Source organism: Tupaia chinensis, unplaced genomic scaffold, assembly GCF_000334495.1.
Source record: "Tupaia chinensis unplaced genomic scaffold, TupChi_1.0 Scaffold138666_1, whole genome shotgun sequence".
Classification (NCBI taxonomy): Eukaryota; Metazoa; Chordata; class Mammalia; order Scandentia; family Tupaiidae; genus Tupaia; species Tupaia belangeri.
In genome coordinates, this window is record NW_006198558.1 from 31584 (window position 1) to 51057 (window position 19474).

Here is a 19474-nt window from a genome sequence, read left to right on the forward strand (position 1 = left end):
TCTCTCTGTCTGTCTGGCGAGCACATGTGCCCTATAGCAAAAACCTCTCAAAAAAAAAAAAAAAAAAAACTAAACTAATGGGAAGGGAACAGAGAAAATCGAGATGCAAAAACCTAAGAATCTTATAGGCCACACTATCCCATGCGCCTGAGGAGGCAGTACTACGAACGGACCACAGCAGGAAATAGCAATCGGAACTGGAAAAACACTTGAGAAGGGCAGGTACCTAGCCTACCAGGAGCTGGAAGACTACAAGTTTCAATCCAAACAAGCACGTGTGGTTCAAGAATCAGCAGGCCAAACATTCTTGATGGCAGTGACAGCAGCAACCACAGCAATTACAGGAGCATGGCCAGAGCAGAGAGCCTGGGGGCTTCTCCCATCTGTGGTCCCTTTTTCACCCCATATTGTCCAGATGTCTGGACACCAAGCAGAGTGGGTCATAGACAGAAATAGCTCCAACACTAGTACATTGCTGTGTCCTGTAGATCCTGCAGGGAAATCAGATGGGACGCAGTGCATCTGAAGCTGTAGCTTGCTGTTCTTCACTGCTGTTTGTTATTCCATGGTGCAAATGCAACACTATTTCTTCGTTCAGTCTGATGTTGGGGATGCTTGTTTCCACTTTGCAACTATGGCAAATCGTGCCACTCTGAACATTCTCATCCTCATCATTGGATTTGTGTGTTGTTCCTAGGACTAGGACTGTGGATGGAATTGCTGCTCAGGGATCCAGCTTTGTATGATCCACTTTACTGGATGCTTCTAAAGAGTGTTCTAACAGGCTCTGACGGATTTACTCCCCCACCAGCATGTTCAAGAGCTCCTGCTGCTTAGTGTTCTCATCAACATTTGGCATGGTGAGATATTTTAGTTTTTGTTGACTGTGACTTTTGTTATAATTTTAATATCCGTGTTCCTGTTGATGGTGACATCGAACATTTCCCATGTGTTCATTGGGCATTAGGATTTCCTTAAGGAAAATGTTCACTTTCTTTTGACCATTTTTATTTGAATTGACTCTTGACACACACACAAGTATTTATTTATTTATTCTTGGTAGAGTGCTCATGTACACATGAGAGAGAAAGAAAGTAGCACTCACAGGACTTAGGCCACAATCTCCTTTCTCTAGTCTTCTAGCCCACCAGGATCCTGGGCATGTGCACGTGCACCTTGTGTGTTTTTAGGCCGACCAGGCCCGGGACACAGACCCTGGTCAGTACGTGCCTTCTAGCTCTACAATCTTGTAACTGCACCACAGAGCCTCGACCTGAATCAATGCTTGTAACTCTCTGACAATTAATGTATTGCAAACACCGCCCTGCCCTCCCCCATTTTACAGCTTGGTTTTCATCTTTGAGTATCTTTTCATGACTAGAATTTCTTTATTTTTAATGTTATTTATTTTTTAAAGAATTATCTTATTTAACTTTATTTATGTATTTATTTATTTCAATTTGACCAGAGTGGGACAGAGTGAGAGGAAGAGAGAGAGGGGGGAAAAGTGAGAAAGCTAGCCACCAGGTCCAGGACTCGAACCGCAGTCGGCCATGTGGGAGTCCAGCGCCCTTAAACACCACACCACCTGCTGGCCCCTAATGTTATTTATTTTATTGTTTCTCAAATTATCTTGGGTGATGGATCAGTTTTTTGTTTTTATTTCCCTCAGCAGCAGACTAATATGTTCGAAAATAAAATAAGATTATTAGATACATTTTTTAAAATGTGCTAAGACAATTGTCCAGGAAATCTTGCTGAGTCCTTTTCTGTGAATTTGCCGTTTAACGCTCTTTTACGTTTTCTTCAAATGAAGCACCTGTATTGAGCCAGATACATTTAGACTCTCGACAGATGCTTTAGAATCTAAAATGGAGAGGATAAAGATATCACACAGGCCTGGAATGCTGAAATTGGAGCACGGAAGAAAAGAAAATCGAGTTACCAGACATGGAAAAGGGGAACACCAGAAAACTAGGATAATGACAAAATGTCCTCAAGCGACGAAGTCTGAAAACAACCAGCTTAAGAATGGAATACACCCTACCCTAGCATATTTCTTGCCATATGAAATGGTCTACCAGAATCAAAAGGAGGGAACACAGTGATCTTACTCATAGGCCTGCCACTCTCCAGAATGCTCTTTGGGTTCATCATTTTGAGGAAGAACTCTGCTAGCATCAGAGTTGGGAAATGAAAGCAAATTAATTTTAGCTATGGCGAGATCATCTATTCCATTTGTTCCTATTATCCAAGAACAACTAATTTGCCCAGATTATATCTGAAATATTCTCTAAACCTTCAAGCTTTGTGGGAGTAAACTCAGGAGGGCCTATTTCAGACAGATCTCCTTGAAAAGCCATAGTACATATTAACTTTTGCTGAGATGCCGTCTAAAAGGGTCACTCTTTTGGACCAGTTTTCCCATAATCAAAGACACAAAGAGACAGAGACAGAAGGAGAGACGGAGTATCAGAGCCACACAGAAAAAGAGCACATTATGCCTGCTGTGTTTTCATTTAGAAGAATTACCTGCTCGTTGTCCTTTTCTGTTTTTAATTGCTAGAGGGTACAGTGCTCACCAGAGAGAGACAGAGACAAAGAGAAGGAGAGGGATGCACCCCCCACAGTGGGGAGTGGTTGCATCACAATCCTTTTTCTTCAGATTCTCATCTCAGAGACTTTGCCCTTGCAGTTCCCTCTGCCTGGAACTCTGTCCAGCTCTTCAAATGCTGCTGAAAGGCCACCTTTCAGAATCAAGGGTAACCTCTAAACTTGGGCAATGCAGACATTATTGGTCCTGCTGACAGATGTGATCTCAGGGACTTCGTGAAGACAGAAGCCCCAACTGCAGAGGGTAGAGAAGATCCAACATAGGATATATTAGCAGTTGGTAGCTACAAAAACTTTGCCATGAAGGGAAGCATAAAAATAAGCTAATAGTGGGGCCAGCATGGTGGGTAAGACACTGGATTCCCACATAGTTGACCATGGTTTGAGTTCTGGACCTGGTGACTTGAAAATCATGCTGGAGGTCATTGCCATATGCACTCTACACTCAGTTGCTCACTTGCCGCCAACAGGCTGCCTTACCACGTGCATGCCCTGCCACCACTCTACAGAAATATGTCAGTTAGCCACAGTCCTTCCCCAGATGAGGTCCGTGTCCAAGGTACTGGCTTCTCATCTCACTCGGACTTATGCCAAAGATGTAAAATTTGGTGGGGATGCTCAAGCCTTAATGCTTCTAGGTATACCCATTTTAGCTGATGCTATAGCCATTACAATGAGGCCAAAGGGAAGAACAGTAATCGTTGAACAGAGTTGGTGAAGTCCCAAAGTAACAAAAGATGTTATGAGGGACCAGCAGTTAGAGTAATGGCTATGTCGCTGGACTCCCATGTAGTCCACCACAGTTCAAGTCCCGGACCCAGTGGCTTAAATTCACACCGGGCACATGTGCATGCTGCCCAAGATCCCGAGAGGAGAATGGAGGAGAAGCGATTGCTGCGTGGCCATCCTCCCGGGGGGTGATTTCTCGCTTTCTGTCTCTCTGTCTCTCTCTGTCTTTCTGGTGAGCGCACTTGCTCTATAGCAAAAACCTCTCCCCCCAAAAAATAAATAAATAAAAAAGATGGTATGATTGTTGCAAAATAAATTGATTTAAAGGATAAATATAAAAATATAGGACCTAAACTTGTTTAAGATGTTGCCAATAACACAAATGAAGGGGCCAGGGATGGTACCACCACTGCTACTGTACTGGCACGTTCTATTGCCAAGGAAGACTTCGAGAAGATTAGTGAAGGTGCTAATCCAGTGGAAATCAGGAGAGGTGTGATGTTAGTTGATGCTGTAATTGCTGAACTAAAGAAACTGTTTAGACCTGTGACCACTCCCAAAGAAATTGCTCAGGTTGCTACAATTTCTGCAAATGGAGACAAAGAAATTGATATTATTATTTATTTCAAATGCCATGAAAAAGGTCAGAAGGAAGGGTGTCATCACAGAAAAGGATGAAAAAACACTGAATAATGAATTGGAATTATTGAAGGCATGAAGTTTGAGCAAAACTATATTTCTCCATAGCTTATTAATACATCAAAAGGTCAGAAATGTGAATTCCAGGATGCCTATGTTCTGTCAAGTGAAAAGAAATTTTCTAGTGTCCAGTCCATTGTACCTGCTCTTGAAATCGCCAATGCTCACTGTAAGCCCTTGGTACTAGTTGCTGAAGATGTGGATGGAGAAGCTCTAAGTATATTCATTTTGAATAGGCTAAAAATTGGTCTTCAGGTCGTAGCAGTAAAAGGTCCAGGTTTTGGTGACAATTTAAAGAACTGGCTTAAAGATATGGCTATTGCTACAGGTGGTGCAGTGTTTGGAGAAAAGGGGTTGACCCTCAACATTGAGGATGTTCAGCCTCATGGCTTAGGAAAAGTTGGAGAGGTCGTTGTGACCAAAGATGATGCCATGCTCTTGAAAGGAAAAGATGACAAGGCTCGAATTGAAAAATGTATTCAAGAAATCATGGAGCAGTTAGGTGTCACAACAAGTGAATATGAAAAGGAAAGACTGAACACACATCTGACAAAACTTTCAGATGGAGTAGCTGTGCTGAAGATTGGTTAGATCAGTGAGGTCTAAGTGAACGAAGAGAAAGACAGTTACAGATGCCTTCAATGTTACACAGCTGCTGTTGAAGAAGACATTGTTCTAGGAAAGGGCCATGCCCTGCTTCAGTGCATTCTAGCCTTGGACTCACTGACTTCAGCTAATGAAGATCAAAATATTGGTATAGAAAGTATTAAAAGAACACTCGAAATTCCTGCAATGACCATTGCTAAGAATGCAGATGTTGAAGGATCTTTGAGAGTTGAGAAAATTATGCAAAGTTCTTCAGAAGTTGGTTATGATGCCATGCTTGGAGATTTTGTGAATATGGTGGAAAGAGGAATCGTTGACCTAACAAAGGTTATAAGAACTGTTTTGTTGGATGCTGCTGGAGTGGCCTCTCTGTTAACTACAGCGGAAGTTGTAGTCACAGAAATCCCCAAAGAAGAGAAGGAGCCTGGAATGGGCGGGAGGTGGTATGGGAGGTGGTATGGGAGGAGGCATGTTCTAACTTCTAGAATAGTGCTTTACCATTATTCATGAACTGTGACAGAATGCTCAAGGCAGTGTTCTTCACCAGATAACTTCAGAGAAGTCATCTGAATAAAATAAAAGTGAATAAAAGGCTAGCTGATGCTTAAGAAAATCTCCATAACCATCAGTTACTAGTTTCAGTTGACAACAGACAATGGTTTACCACTATCCATACCTATAAACACTTGATTTTGTATCTTTGAATAAAAAAGACATTTTTACATTCCTGATACTGGGTGCAAGAGCTATGATCCAGTGTACTCCTTTCAACTTAAATCACTGAGGCATTTTTACTACGATTCAGTTGAAATCAGAATTCTAGTGCTTGCGATCACCAGATGAGAAGTTAAGAAGCAGCCTTTCTGTGGAGTGTAAGAATAATTGTGTACAAAGGAGAGAAATATCCAATTATGTGAAAACCTTTGTGTAATAAAAATTTGTTTAAAGTGAAAAAAGAAAGAAAGAAAGAAAATCATGCTGGGCGTGCGTGTGTGTGTGTGTGTGTGTGTGTGCCCAAAATCCTGAGAGGAGAATTCAGGAGGAGGGATTGCGGTGTGGCCACCACCCCCCAGGGGATGATTTCCCACTTCCCCTCTCTCTGGCTCTCTCTGGTGAACTCACACACCCTATGACAGAAACCTTAAAAAATAAATAAATAAAAAGCTAATGGCAGGAGACAGATGTGGGTTCAAGGAGGGTTTCTTTGCTTCTATTTGAGGTAAGAGATAAGAGCACGTCTGTGTATGGACGGGAAGGACACAGGCCTCTGGCACAGGGCCCAGGTTCAGGGAGAAGAAGGGATAATTGCTAGGAAGAGTCGTTTTGGAGAGAAACATGGGGAACACTGGATCTGAGAGGAAAGTGTTGTAGAACTGCCAGGTAACACTGAACACGTTCAATAAATTAATTATTCATAAAATCCTATGAGGTACATATGACTATTCTGATCTTATAGATGAAGAACCTAAAGAACCCAAATGTACAGTAACTTGCCCCAGATTACACTGTAACCAAAGGAAGGAGTTGGGATTCGAAGAGAGATTCTGACTCCTGGTTAACTACCATGAGCTCCACATGTACGATTATGAGGGATGAAAAGTCAGGGCCTAAACCAATGCAAATTCTGAGATTATCAGAGAGACACTTAAAACCCAACACTCACAATCCAGTGCTTGAGAAATGGAATCGTTCCAATGGTTTACAAATGGGGAAGATACCAAGGTTTTATTTAGTTGACAAAAAAATGCATCTGTTGGGAATGTTCTATTTCTCGTCTGGGAGGTGGACGCTTGACAGTTTGCTTTAAGCCAAATCACCGAGTGGCATTTTGATTTCGTATGTTTTTCCGTGTGTGTTACATTTCACAACCAAGTTTTAAAAATAAACCTGAGCTGCCTTGTTGGTGGTAAATAATATGTGACCATTCCCCTTCAAAATGTGGCCTAATTTAGTAGTTCCCAACCTAACTGGTCATCAGAACCACCTGGAAGCATTTCTAAAATGAAGATTCTGACCCAAGGCTCAGACTTGCTTGGCACAGGGCCCAGAACTTGTCATCAGAGAGCTCCCAGCACCTCTCAGACTCAGCCAAGTTTGGGAACTGCTGGCCTCAAATACACTCATTCAGTTAAAATTAATGTTTTCTGAAATGTTGTTTCCTATGGCCTGTGGAGATGCTCAAAATATGCCACATACAACTGGTTGAGTCAACAATTTGTTCTCTTTTCTCATCCCACAGTCTGAACCTAAGCCCATCCATTTGTTGGCTTCCTTCTTGTACTTCCATTGCTTCATCCTAAGGAAACAAGAAAATATATGTAAATACAATAAGTATCCAGGACTCAAACCATGTTCAACCATATGGGAATCCAATGTTTTAACCACCATGCCATCAGCTTATGTTTCTGTTTTATAAGAAAACCCCTTTATGGGGACCAGCAGATGGCATAATGGCTACATTGCTGGACTCTCGCATAGTCGACCACGGTTCGAGTCCCAAACCCAGTAGCTTAAACTCACGCCAGGCACACGTGCGTGTATGCCCAAGATTCTGAAAGGAGAATGGAGGAGAAGAGATTGTGGCATGGCCACCCATCCCCTCTGGGGGGTGATTTCTTGCTTTCCGTCTCTTTGTCTCTCTCTGTCTTTCTGGAGAGCCCCTGGGCCCTAAAGCAAAAACCCCTCAAAAAAAAAAAAAAAAAAAAAAGAAAGAAAGAAAGAAAAGAAAAAGAAAACCCTTTAGCTTCAACACCAAATCATTGCATTGATCACTGGGTCAGAGAGTGGTACAGCAGTAAAACGTGATGCTCTGGGAGGCAATCCCACATGGGAAGGTTCCCGTTCAAGGTCAAGGTTCAGGGTTCCCTGAGTCTGCTGGGCACCTGCTTACCCGTGATCCAGGGCTTACAAAAGGCTGAGGTTGGCTCATGGCATGAGCACCGTATTAGGAGTGCGTGCTCTCTCTGTTTCTGTAGCTCATGGAAGAAAGAAATTTAAAAGCCAAAACAGCAAAACTGATGAAATCTCTTCCTTCCCTTTAGAGTTCCTCTCTCTTGATACCTTCTGGAGAAAGATCTTGTGCTACCTTGACAAGAGGGCTTTATAGTGAGGCCTGGGTGGAGGCGTGCACGCCGCGGGGGACGGACAAGGTCTCTTGACTGAAATGAAAGTAGTAGCCGAGGCTGTCCACCTGCAGACGGCCACTGCGGTGCCTGGGTCAGGAAAGGAGGATTCTCCACACTCGGCTCTACTCTACAGCCATGGAAAAACCCGAGTGAGCACCGCTGCTCCTGAAAAGGAAGATCAGCAGAGTTCCGATGTGGACCCACATTTCAGGAGCAGGTGAGAGCTGAGGTGGACTGAGCCTGTGTCAACCACCCAGCACCTGGCAGCCTTAAAAAAAAACCAGTGCTGAGTCTCACTTCCCTCATTCTCTAACCTAGAAAGAGCAAGACCGAAACACAGCCCCATTTATTGCCCTTCTCCGACAAGGAAGGAGAAAGGGGCAGGAGTTCAGGACTTGCTTTGCAATTTGAATCTCAGGAATGCACACGAAACAGCAGTCACCGCCTCGGAGCAAAGATGCTCTGCTGAAATTTGACTCATCCTCGGCAGTTTATTGTGTTTGCCCCCTCCTTCCTTGTGACACAGAGGAGTGAGGTGAGTAATGCTCTGCGCAGCGAGAGAAAAATAGATCCCCAAATGCCTTCCATTATGCTGAAGGCCTGTGTCACCAGCTGTGGCGGCAGGGGGTGTGGTCACCACCCATTAGCAGGGAAGGATTCAGAACATCTGACTCCCTCTCTCCGAGGCTATTTGTGGTTCTAAAGGCCAAGGAGCAGGGGCTGGAAACTGATAAACACAGAAAAGGCGGAGCGCCCTGCTGGGGGTCTTAGGAGAGCCAGGACAGTCATGGCCCTTCTGTGCAGGAGTTCCCAAGGCTACACTGAAGAAAAAAGGTCAGACCCTTTTGCTGCTGCCTAACAGTAGGTAGAATCACCTCTTCTCCCCAAGAGCAAACAGAGCTCATTTTTAGTGAGTGCCTGTTACATGCCAGGCACCAAGCAAAACACTTTCCATGGTTTGGATTATCTAGTTCACATGTGTGTACGAGCATGCATGTCCACACACACACACACACACACGCACGCACGCACATGCACACACCTTGACGGGGGTGCTATCAGTATCTCCTTCTCAGATGAGGAAACTTAGGCTCAGGAAGGTTCAAGAATGTGGGCAGGGTTCCCAGGCTAATGTAGGACACAGATCAGTACTCAGAAGACGGTGCTACATAAACAGCATTCTAGAACATCTACTAGGCTAAATGTAGCTATCTGAACAATGAACAAGAAAATTATAGGGAAATGTTCCTGTTGCTTCATGTATTTTGCTTTATATACTATCCAAGTTTTATCCCTAAGATAGGGCTACTGATTGATAAACCTAGACTTTTTTTAAAAAAGAATTATTTATTTATGATTATTCTTAATTTGACCAGAGAGAGCGAGAGAAAGTGAGAAAGCAAGCCACCAGGTCCAGGACTCAAACCATAGTTGGCCATGTGGGAGTCCAATGCCTTAACACCATGCCACCTGCTAGCCCCAATAACCCTAGAGTTTTTAAAAGTCTTTCTCTTTACCTACTAGAAGGAGGAAATAAGGATGTGGTCATTGCCAGAATTAGAGTCCTGTTAATAAAGCAGCAGCAGCTACAAATCACAGGTAGTTACTGAGAAACTTCTAACTCCCTTAGAGAAAGTTTAAAAAAAAAAAATTAAAAGCCTCCATTTTCCCTTATGCAGTTTATTTTTTTTTAAATTAAGTTCCAATCTATCAGAAACATATTTTCCCCTTCTGGAATTGACCACATTATCCTCCCACCCAGCTGGAACTACGCTAGGGAGAAAAAGAAATGTTTGTCTCAATGGCATTTTCTTATTCAGCTAATTGATTTTTTAAAATAACAATAATGCTTGAACATCCAGCCACCTAATTACCAGCAGCTTTGTGTTTGCACTATCATTAACTTCACAGCTGCCTTGTTGGTGACAAGCGGTACCACAGAGACATCAGCTGCAACGGTTAGCTTCTGAAAGGAGGAACATGAAAAAAGCCCAACTCCCCCTTGGCCAAGGTCAGCGTGGGCCTCAGGCTGATTTCAACAGCCCAGTGCCAGCTCCCCGAGTACAAAACTGCATGTGAAAACATGATGCCGAGCGGAGGGGACCTTGAGGGCATCTGGCTCAATCCTCTCTGCAGACGGATGAGAAAATTTGAGGTTCAGAGAGATTAGGGGACTTGCCTAAGATCACACAGTAGTTACCTTCAATGCTAACTGATGCCCAGGTCTCCTAGTTTTTCAGTGAATTTAAAAAAACAATGTTCAATTAAAGCATACGTACAGAAAAGTATACATAAGTATACAGCTTAAATAACTATTTTAAAAATAATTATTTAATTTTATTTATTATTATTGTTTTAATTTTACTATAGCACACATGTGCTCACCAAAGAGACAGAGAAAGGAAAGGTGAGAAAGCAAGCTGCCAGGTCTGGGACCAGAACCATGGTCCGCCATGTGGGAATCCACTGCCTTAACCATGCCACCTGCTGGCCCCTAAAGTAACTATCTTTTTTTATTTTTAAAGAATTATTTTATTTAACTTTATTATTTATTTACTTACTTTTTTATTTTGACCAGAGAGGGACAGAGTGAGAGAGAGAAGGACAGTAAGAAAGCAAGCCACCAGGTCTGGAACTCGAACCGTGGTCAGCCTTGTGGGAGTCCAGTGCCCTTAACCTCCATGCCATCTGCTGGCCCCCTTAAGTAACTATCTTTAACTGAACACATTCATAAAACTACCACCCAGGTCAAGGAATAGACCATCTCCAGCAACATAGAAGCTTCCTGAGGTTTCTCTTCCATTCACTATAAATTCTCTCCTCCTCAAAGGAAACTGCTAATCCTGATTTCAAATACCATCAATTAGTTTGGTTTGGCCAATGTTTCTTATATAAAAAATGGTTTTATATGAAACTCGTCTACAAAATAAATGTTCTTTTTTTATGATGTATATCAAATATTAATAGTGTATATAAATACATATATATGTGTGTATATATATGTATATGTGTGTGTGTGTGTATATATATATATGTAGACTAGAGAGATTTTTGCTATAGGATGTATGTGCTTGCCAGAGAGACAAAAAGCGAGAACTCATGCCTCAGGTGGGATGGCCACACAGCAATCCCTTCTTCTCCATTCTCCTCTCGAGATTTTGGGCATGTACACATAAGCACCCAGCATGAGTTTTAAGTCTCCAGGTATGGGGTTCAAACTGTGGTCGACTATGTGGGAGTTCAATGACATAACCATTACACCATCTGCTGGTCCCAAATATTAATAGTATATTAATAAAGCATATCTCAAAAGGAAATCCCATGTTCAAAGAAAATGGAGTCTCCTAGGGTGATGAAAATGTTTGGAACTAATTAGAGGTGGTAATTGCACGACATATGAATGCCCTAAATGTATAAAATTGTTTATTTTAAATTATTAATTCTATGTTACGGGAATTTTAACTAAAAAAAAATTAATCACTTAAGATATGTGCATCTCATTTGTATATAAGTTGAAACTGAAAATAAACTAAAAATATTTCACTTGTTTTTAAAAGAAGCATATCCCTATATTTATATATATATATGTATATATATATATATATATGCCCTGTTCATCACTACATCCCCCGTATCTACATCATCCCCAGTGCCTGATCAGGAAACCCTCCATTGCCACTGGGTGCTTTCTTCTGGCCCTTTTCTTGTACTATAGCAGAACTTTTGTCCGCATCCCTCCACTGAAAGGTCCCTTATGAGAGCCATTTTGCCAAAGCCAATGGTCAGTTCTCTGTTCTCATCTCAGTCTATCTGTGGGCAGCATTCGACCTAGAGAATAGTTCTCCCGTTCTCATCTAGGCTCGCAACGCCGTATTTGTCTAGCTTTCTTTCTGCGTCATCCTCCTTTGCTCTTTCTCCTCTTATCCGAATGGTGCAGAGCCCAGGGCTGTTTGACCTTCCCCCTCTCTTCTTTAGCTTGGCAACCTTATCCAATTCATCTGTATGACTGTGGCCTACAAATATGTATCTCCCTGAGCTCCAGGCTGTTCTACTCTCCTGTGCACTTGACATCTCCTCTTGGATGTCCCACACAACTGGACAGAGTGTGGATTCCACATTCTCCCTTGCTAGGCTTTCTCACTGGAAATGACACCATCATTCACTGAATTGCTCAGACCAAAACTTAGTCACTGAGCACAAACCATCTCTTTTCCTCACACACATTTTTTTTCTTTTTTTTTTTAACTAATGAGATCATTGTACATATTGTGTGTATGTGGGGGGAGGTATAACGTGATTTTTCAGTACATGAACACAATGTGTAATGATTAAACCAGGGTAATTAGTATACTCATCTCAACCATTTGTCATGACTTTGTGTTGGAAACATTCACAATTCTATTTTTTAAGCTACTCCAGGATATACAGTAATTTGTTGTTAACCACATTCTTCCTGGTTTGTTTTTATAAAACTAGACATTGTTCCTCTTATCTATCTGTAATCTTGTTTCAATTAATGGACATTCCTCTATCCACCCCACATCATTCCCAGCCTCTGCTCTACTTCTGTAAAGTCATGTTTTCCATTTCACCATATGAGAGGGAACATGTGACATTTTCTTTCTGTGTCTGACTTATTTCACTTAATGTAATGTTCTCCAGGCTTTCCCATTTAACCTCAAACAACAGGATTTCATCCTTTTTAATGGCTAGATAGTACTCCATTGTGTGTGTGTATCGCATTTTCTTTATCCATACATTAGTTGATGGACACACAGGTTGACTCCATATTTGGCTATAAATATGGTTTATTTTGTGCTATGGTAATATTAACTCAGTAAAAATAGACTCATCATTTAAGATATGTGAATGTCACTATATGTACATTTATTTATTTTAATTATTTTATTTATTATTATTATTATTTAATTAGACCAGAGAGACATAGAAAGATCAAACACGAGAAAGCAAGCTACCAGGTCGGGGACTTGAACCATGGTCAGCCAGCCCCTTAATCACTATGCCACCTACCAACCCAATTGTATGTAAATTTAAACTAAAAATAAATAAACTGTAAAAATATTCAACTCATTAAAAAAAGTATACCCCTAACAAGTGCTCAGCAATACAAACACACATGTATCTTTACAACATACTGATTTTTTTTCCTTTGGAAATAGTAATGAGTTTGTTAGATCGTATTTTTAGTTAGTTTGTTTGTTTTTTGAGAGGATTTTTGCTACAGGGCGTGTGCGCTCGCCAGAGAGACAGAGAGACAGAAAGCGAGAAATCACCTCCCAGGGGGGATGGCCACACCTCAATCCCTTCTCTTCCATTCTCCTCTCAGGATCTTGGGCAGGCATGCACACACGCCCGGCGTGAGTTTAAGCTACCAGTCCAGGACTTGAACCACGGTCGACTACATGGGAGTTCAGCGACATAGCCATTACGATAACTGCTGGTCCCATCTTATTTTTAGTTTTTTAAGAAACCTCTATGCTGCTTTCCATAATGGCTGTGCTCACTTACACCCCTGCTAACAATGTAAAAGCACACCCCTTCTGCTGCATCCTCACCAGCATTTGCGGATCCTTGCCCGTCACACCTCAGGTTGAACTCACAGCACGTGTTATCGGCTCTGTATATTCAGTGCAGCCACCTCTCCTTCTATCTCTACTGCTCCAACTCTCGTCTGGGGCCAACATTTCTTGCCTTAACTACTGCATTATCTTCTAATAATTCTTACTTCCCTCTTGCCTTCTTTCGGTCCTACCTTTGCCCAACTGGAAAATGTGTTGAAAGGGTAACTTGGGTCTCATCAACACCCCTGTGAGTGTCCACTGCACTCAGAATAAAATCCAAACTCACACAGTCAAAGGGACTACCCCAGGTTACCTCTCCAGCCTCATCTCTCTCTACTCACCTTTTGACGATATTCCAGCCACACTCACTTGCTTTTTGTCTCCTGAACAGGCCAGTCCTGTTTCTGTCTTTACACAGGCTCTTCTCTCTACTCAGACTGCTCTTCCCCAACCTCTGAATAGCTGCCTCTTCTTATGGTATCTTCACGACCTCAACTTACATGTTGCCTCCTCTGAAAAAGCAACCCTGCTTTGAGAGCAGGTGTCTATTTTATCTTCTTGCTAGCTTCCATTTATACCTCACCTTGTCTTATGCACATGCTGTTGACTTGTCTTCTCCTGCTGCTGGAGTGTAAGTTCCCTGAGGTCAATGACTCCTATTCATGGCGGTATCTTCAGGGTTTAGAATAGTATTTGTCCATTGAAAGCTCTACATAAGCATAAGTTGACTGGCTGGATCTCATCAACTTTATCTGAGAAAATGGGAAAGCAAAGTTATTTATGACCATCTGGTCTCCATTACTTATCATTTTAGGATGCCAAGTTAAAAGTAATGGAAACGGGGACCAGCAGTTGGCATAATAGTGATGTCACTGGACTCCCATGTAGTAGACCGTGGTTCAAGTCCCGGACCCGGTGGCTTAAACTCACACCAGGTGCACATGCGTGCCCAAGATCCCAAGAGGAGAATGGAGGAGAAGGGATTGCGGCGTGGCCATCCCCCCGGAGGGCCATTTCTCGCTTTCTGTCTCTCTGTCTGTCTCTGTCTTTCTGGCGAGCGCATGCGCCCTATAGCAAACACCTCTCCAAAAAAAAAAGTAATGGAAACCAAGTTGAGACCATCTTAGGCAATAGCAACAAAGAGTAAGAGTTGGCCTCTCTTCAGACACAGCTAGTACCAGAGACCCAAATGATATCGTCAGCATATATTGTCTTTTAATCTACCCCCACCCCCACATTCCAGCCCTGCATTCATCTGGGTTGTTTCCTTTGCTGGCAGGCTTCTCCATGCAGTGGCTCCTACTATCTCTGGGCTTATGTTCTACATTATACAGCTCAGCAATCTGAGCAGAAAGAGAATGGCCCTTCCCAGTAGTTTCAGCAAAAATCTCCTAATTGGGACCAGCAGATGGTGGAATGGTCTCGTTGCTGGACTCCTATGGAGTCAAACGTTGTTCAAGTCCCAGACCTGGAGGCTTAAAACTCACCCCAGACGAACCAGCAGTTAGTGTAATGGCTATGTCGCTGGACTCCCATGTAGTCGACCACGGGTTGAGTCCCGGACCCATTGGCTTAAACTCACGCCGGGTGCGTGTGCATGGGTGCCCAAGATCCCAAGAGGAGAACGGAGAAGGGATTGAGGCGTGGCCATCCCCCTGGGAGGTAATTTCTCACTTTCTGTCTCTCTGTCTCTGTCTTTCTGTTGAATGCATGCACCCTATAGCAAAACCTCTCCAAAAAAATAAATTAACTCATGCCAGGCATGTGTGCATGTGTGCTCAAAATCCAAAGAGAAGACTGGAGGGTAAGGGATTGTGGCATGGACATCCCCGGGGGGGGGGGTAAGTGATTTCTCATTTTCTGTCTGTCTCTGTCTCTCCAGTGAGTGCACACATCCTATAACAAAAATCTTCCTCAAAAAAAAAAAAAATCTCAGAATTGACTTTCATTGGATCTGCTTGGTTTATGTGCCCATCCCTGAACCAATCACTGTGTCTGGAGGGATGGGATATGCTAATTAGCCGAGCCAGGTCACTTGCCCATTAGAGTGTTACTGGGAGTTGGCATCACCTGCACCACATGGTCTGAGAGCAGAGAAGGACTGGGCTCCCAAAGAAAAATACAATGCTCTAATCATAGGAAGAGATGAAAAAAAAAAAAAGTCCATTCCAATTATCTTTTTGTTTTGGGAACTAAAGTGTATTGTGAAACATTTGCCAGTTCCAGAGAACCTGTAATTTTAGAGTTTATGAATGAAGGACTATCTGACTGCTGCCATCTCACAGCCCGGCCTGGTGACCTCACTCACCCACTGAACATTAATTGCACTAACCATGTGTCACATTTCACAAGGCCTGTAGGACACCTCCTACTCAGGAAGGGTCACCCTTTATCAGTCTTCTTTCTGTCAGCTGGTGATGAGTTCTATTACTAAGGACTGACCCCAGGACCTTAGGGTCAAAGTCTTGCTTCTTGTTATTCTAGTGTCCAGACTTTAGCATTCCTGAGCCCTGCTGCACAAATCCCTACATCCTCTAGGTCCAGAGAGTTTGGTTTTGTCTTGCATCATCATTGATCTTTCTGATTTTACTCCTTACCTCGTTTTTTGGGACTATTTCCTATCCCACCCCTTGGAATTTGCTCTCTGGCCTATCTGGTTGAATCACTGGACCTGCTCATATCCACACTCTACCTTCATTTCAGTCATTTCACTGGCCAGGTGATTCCTCCCTTAATCCCTGGGTGGATGCAGTTACCCTAGCTGGTTTTCACTTCCCCAGAGAACTAATGGGATCAACCTATCACTCGTGGAAAGAACACATTCATGCAGCCTTACAAGAGAGTATATCCAAATCGAAGATATTTCTAAGGAAAGTGATTTCCTAGTTTAGACTGGCACTGGACAATCTTCAAATCAGAGGCATCCTGCCCTTGCCAGCTTTCATGCAGATGGAAGACCTGGCCATGACCAGATCACTATGTCTCATGAGTTCTTGATACAAACTCAAATGTTGACATTCAACGAGTCCTCATTTTCCTCTCCTTCCCATTTCATCATCTATTAAAATCAGGTTTCCCTAACTCTTTCAGATTGATACTCTCCACTGGGTCACCTTTATTATGCTCTGGGGCTAAGATGTGGAACAAAAGCACTAAACATTTCCCTCTGAGTCATAAACTTGGGGACAAAGCTTTCTTCATGATCCCACTTGTCATTTTCCTTTTCTTTAACTGCAGAGAGGCAGGCACTCTGGTGGTCAGGTGAATTCCTAAGCAGTGAACCTTTGGCACAAGGGCTCCAACTACTTAGGATGGTTAAATCTGTCTAATTGCACAAGTGGAAATGTAAAGCTTATTTCTCTAGAGAAGCTGCTAACCTGATTCACAAATGCAGTTTTATCCCCACTAGATATATAAAATCCGTGAGGATGGGGATTTGGTTTAGTTACTACTTTATCATCATTACTCAGCATATGTAAATACTCAATGACTGTAAATTCAGCCATTCATTCAACAAATGTTTATTGAAGCAGTTACTAAAGAAGGTGACACTTGGGATAGAAGAAATGAAGACAAATGTGGCCAGGAGAAAATTTCATCCACAAGTAACAGAACTGCCTTAAACAACTTGGCATTTATCCGTGCTCATAGGGAAGTCCAATTTAGTTCCACTCATGTTTGCTCCATCTACCGTCAAGAACCCAGGTTTCTTCATGGCATCATCCTAAGACTTATTCCCTTTGGGGGAGGGGGAGAGAAGAGGAGAGAAAGATCATAGTGGGGCTGTCAGGAACAACTAAGGCAATGGTAGGAGAGAAAATGGACTTCCTGCAGAGGAAGACTCTTCCCTGAAGCCACCAACACTCCTCTTGTATCTCAATGGCCAGAACTGGGTCACATGTCCATTCCTGAATCACAGATTTAGCCTCAGACCATTGAGACCCTCACCTGACATTAAGTATGGCTTCCCTTGAAGCTGTGTGGAAAAGGAGCAGCCCTCTGAACAGAACCTCTGAAGAAGGGAGTAGGAGCTAGGGGCCTGACTGGGACGAAGGGTAGCACTAGCATTCATGATGAACCATCACCAGCATTTGTCATGACACCCCATGGTTTAAAAAATATCTATGTGGGAACCAGGCAGATAGCCTAATGGTTATGTCACTGGACTCCCACATAATCAACCACTGTTCGAGTCCTGGACCTAGTGGCTTAAAACTCACATTGGGCACATGCACATGCATACCCAAATCCTGAGAGGACAATGGAGAAGGAATTTTGGTGTGGCCATCCTACCTGGGGGGTGATTTCTCATTTTCTTATATATATATATAATAAAAGTATCTATATGAGCTCATTTAATTCTTCTATGACAGGTAAACCATGGTTCTTAAGCCGGGGTTAAGTCAGAATCACCCCACAGACGGTCTAGGTAGAGCTTGGACATTTGTATTCTTTAAATCTTTAAATCTACCCAGGTGATTCTGGTACCCAATCTGCATGGCATACCGGGGCTAAGCGGCACAATCCCATAGGTGCACAAAGAAGAATTCAGCACAGTCCCCATTCTGGGAAGTCTACACTAAATGCTAAATAAGAGGGACCAGAGGTATTGTGGTGGTTAAGGTGCTGGATTCCCATGTTGTCTACAATGGTTCAAATCCTGAACCTGGTGACTTGCTTTCTTGCTTTCTCTCTATATCTATCTATCTCTATGGTAAGCAAGTGTTTACTACAGCAAATTTAATAATGATAATTATTATTAATTAGTTAGATTAATAATTCTTTTTAAAAATGTTAACTAAGAGATTTTGACATAAATACCAGAGTTCAGAGAAGGAAGAGCTTCCACAGGTCAGAATGTGGGGGAAGGTGACTCTGAGGAGATGAGAAGGGAACCAGGCAAGCAACATGGCCAGAAGGGCACAGCATGAACGGGGTGGGAAAAGATGGAACGCTTGTTAAATCCAAGTGTCATCTCAGAGGACAGGCTGATCTCTGGTTGGTTTGCTGTAGCAGTTCACGGGATAGGGAAGTTTTCTCATTTTCAACCACTGACTAGAGAAACTGAGGTTTGTTTCCAGAACTCGGTGAATCAGTGTTATCTGATATTCCTGATACTCTGCTGAAACTATTCACCGAGCTTCCTCTTAGAGTACAAAGGGGATTTTAAGAGGTAATATTGGGGCTTTCACATATTTATGTTTTTAAAACCAGATATACTGGGTGGAAAAACCCGATGAGATCACCCCTGTGTTCTACCTGAGCTAGGCAAGGGATACACAACCTTCTCAGGGCAGGAGGCATTTCAATTCCTCCTCAAAGCAAACAAAGATAAACCCAATCAAAGGGATTAGGAGGAAGGTTGGAAACAACCTGGAGAACAGAGGCAGTTTTTAAATTGGTTGGCAACTGAATTACACTTGAAGATTCAATTAGTGACAGACTCAGAAGAGCGTTTTCTTTAGTGAGTTTCTTAACTACCAGGCAGAGGCTTGGTGGTTGCCGATAGCATAGAAGGTGAGTCATCGGCCTCGGCTGGGACAAATGTCACCCACTCACTGTGATGGATGCGCCCCATGCACAGAAATATGTGGACAGATATTGATTTTTTTTTAAACTCTACCATTACTCACTGTTCCTGACAACTTATTTTCCTTCTTTGGCTTTACCTTCATTGGTGCTATGTCTGCTGCTTCCAAATGGCTTTTTCGTGAACTCTGAAGGGGTCTCCCTTGTGCTAAAGGAGTTTCTTAGGGATAGAGAGTTGGCAGCAGACACTCAATGTGTGGGTTGTGCTGGAAACGGTAGGGGAATATTGCCTCTCCCAGGTTTCACAAGCCTTGCCTATGTTCTCTATTAGGTGTGTTCAAAGTGAGAAATCTGGGCCAGGTTATCGTCGTGAAGCATAGAAAACAATGAAAAGATGAAAGAAAGGGAACCAGCAGTTAGCGTAATGGCTATGTCGCTGGACTCCCACGTAGTCGACCGCGGTTCGCGTCCCAGACCCGGTGGCTTAAAACTCACTCCAGGCGCGTGTGCGTGCGTGCCCAAGATCCCGAGAGAAGAATGGAGAAGGGATTGTGGCGTGACCATTCCCCCTGGGGGGTGATTTCTTGCTTT

General features: G+C 42.8%; 1 long non-coding RNA gene and 1 pseudogene across 2 annotated transcripts in view; one reads left to right on the forward strand and one right to left on the reverse strand.

The window, feature by feature from the left end:
- The first annotated feature begins 3100 nt into the window (after positions 1-3100).
- On the forward strand, positions 3101-5125 carry LOC102487365 (60 kDa heat shock protein, mitochondrial pseudogene; annotated as a pseudogene).
- A 1250-nt stretch (positions 5126-6375) lies between these two features.
- LOC102483180 (uncharacterized) overlaps positions 6376-19474 on the reverse strand; it is a 59128-nt gene continuing 46029 nt past the window's right edge. The window contains exons 3-4 of one of the 2 annotated variants that reach the window (XR_001371375.1): positions 13938-14106; positions 6376-6943 (exon numbers count right to left, since the gene is read on the reverse strand). This is a non-coding gene — a long non-coding RNA (uncharacterized LOC102483180). Of the gene's footprint in view, positions 6944-13695; positions 14107-19474 lie in introns of both variants that reach the window. The other variant, XR_336445.2, reaches the window with a different exon arrangement.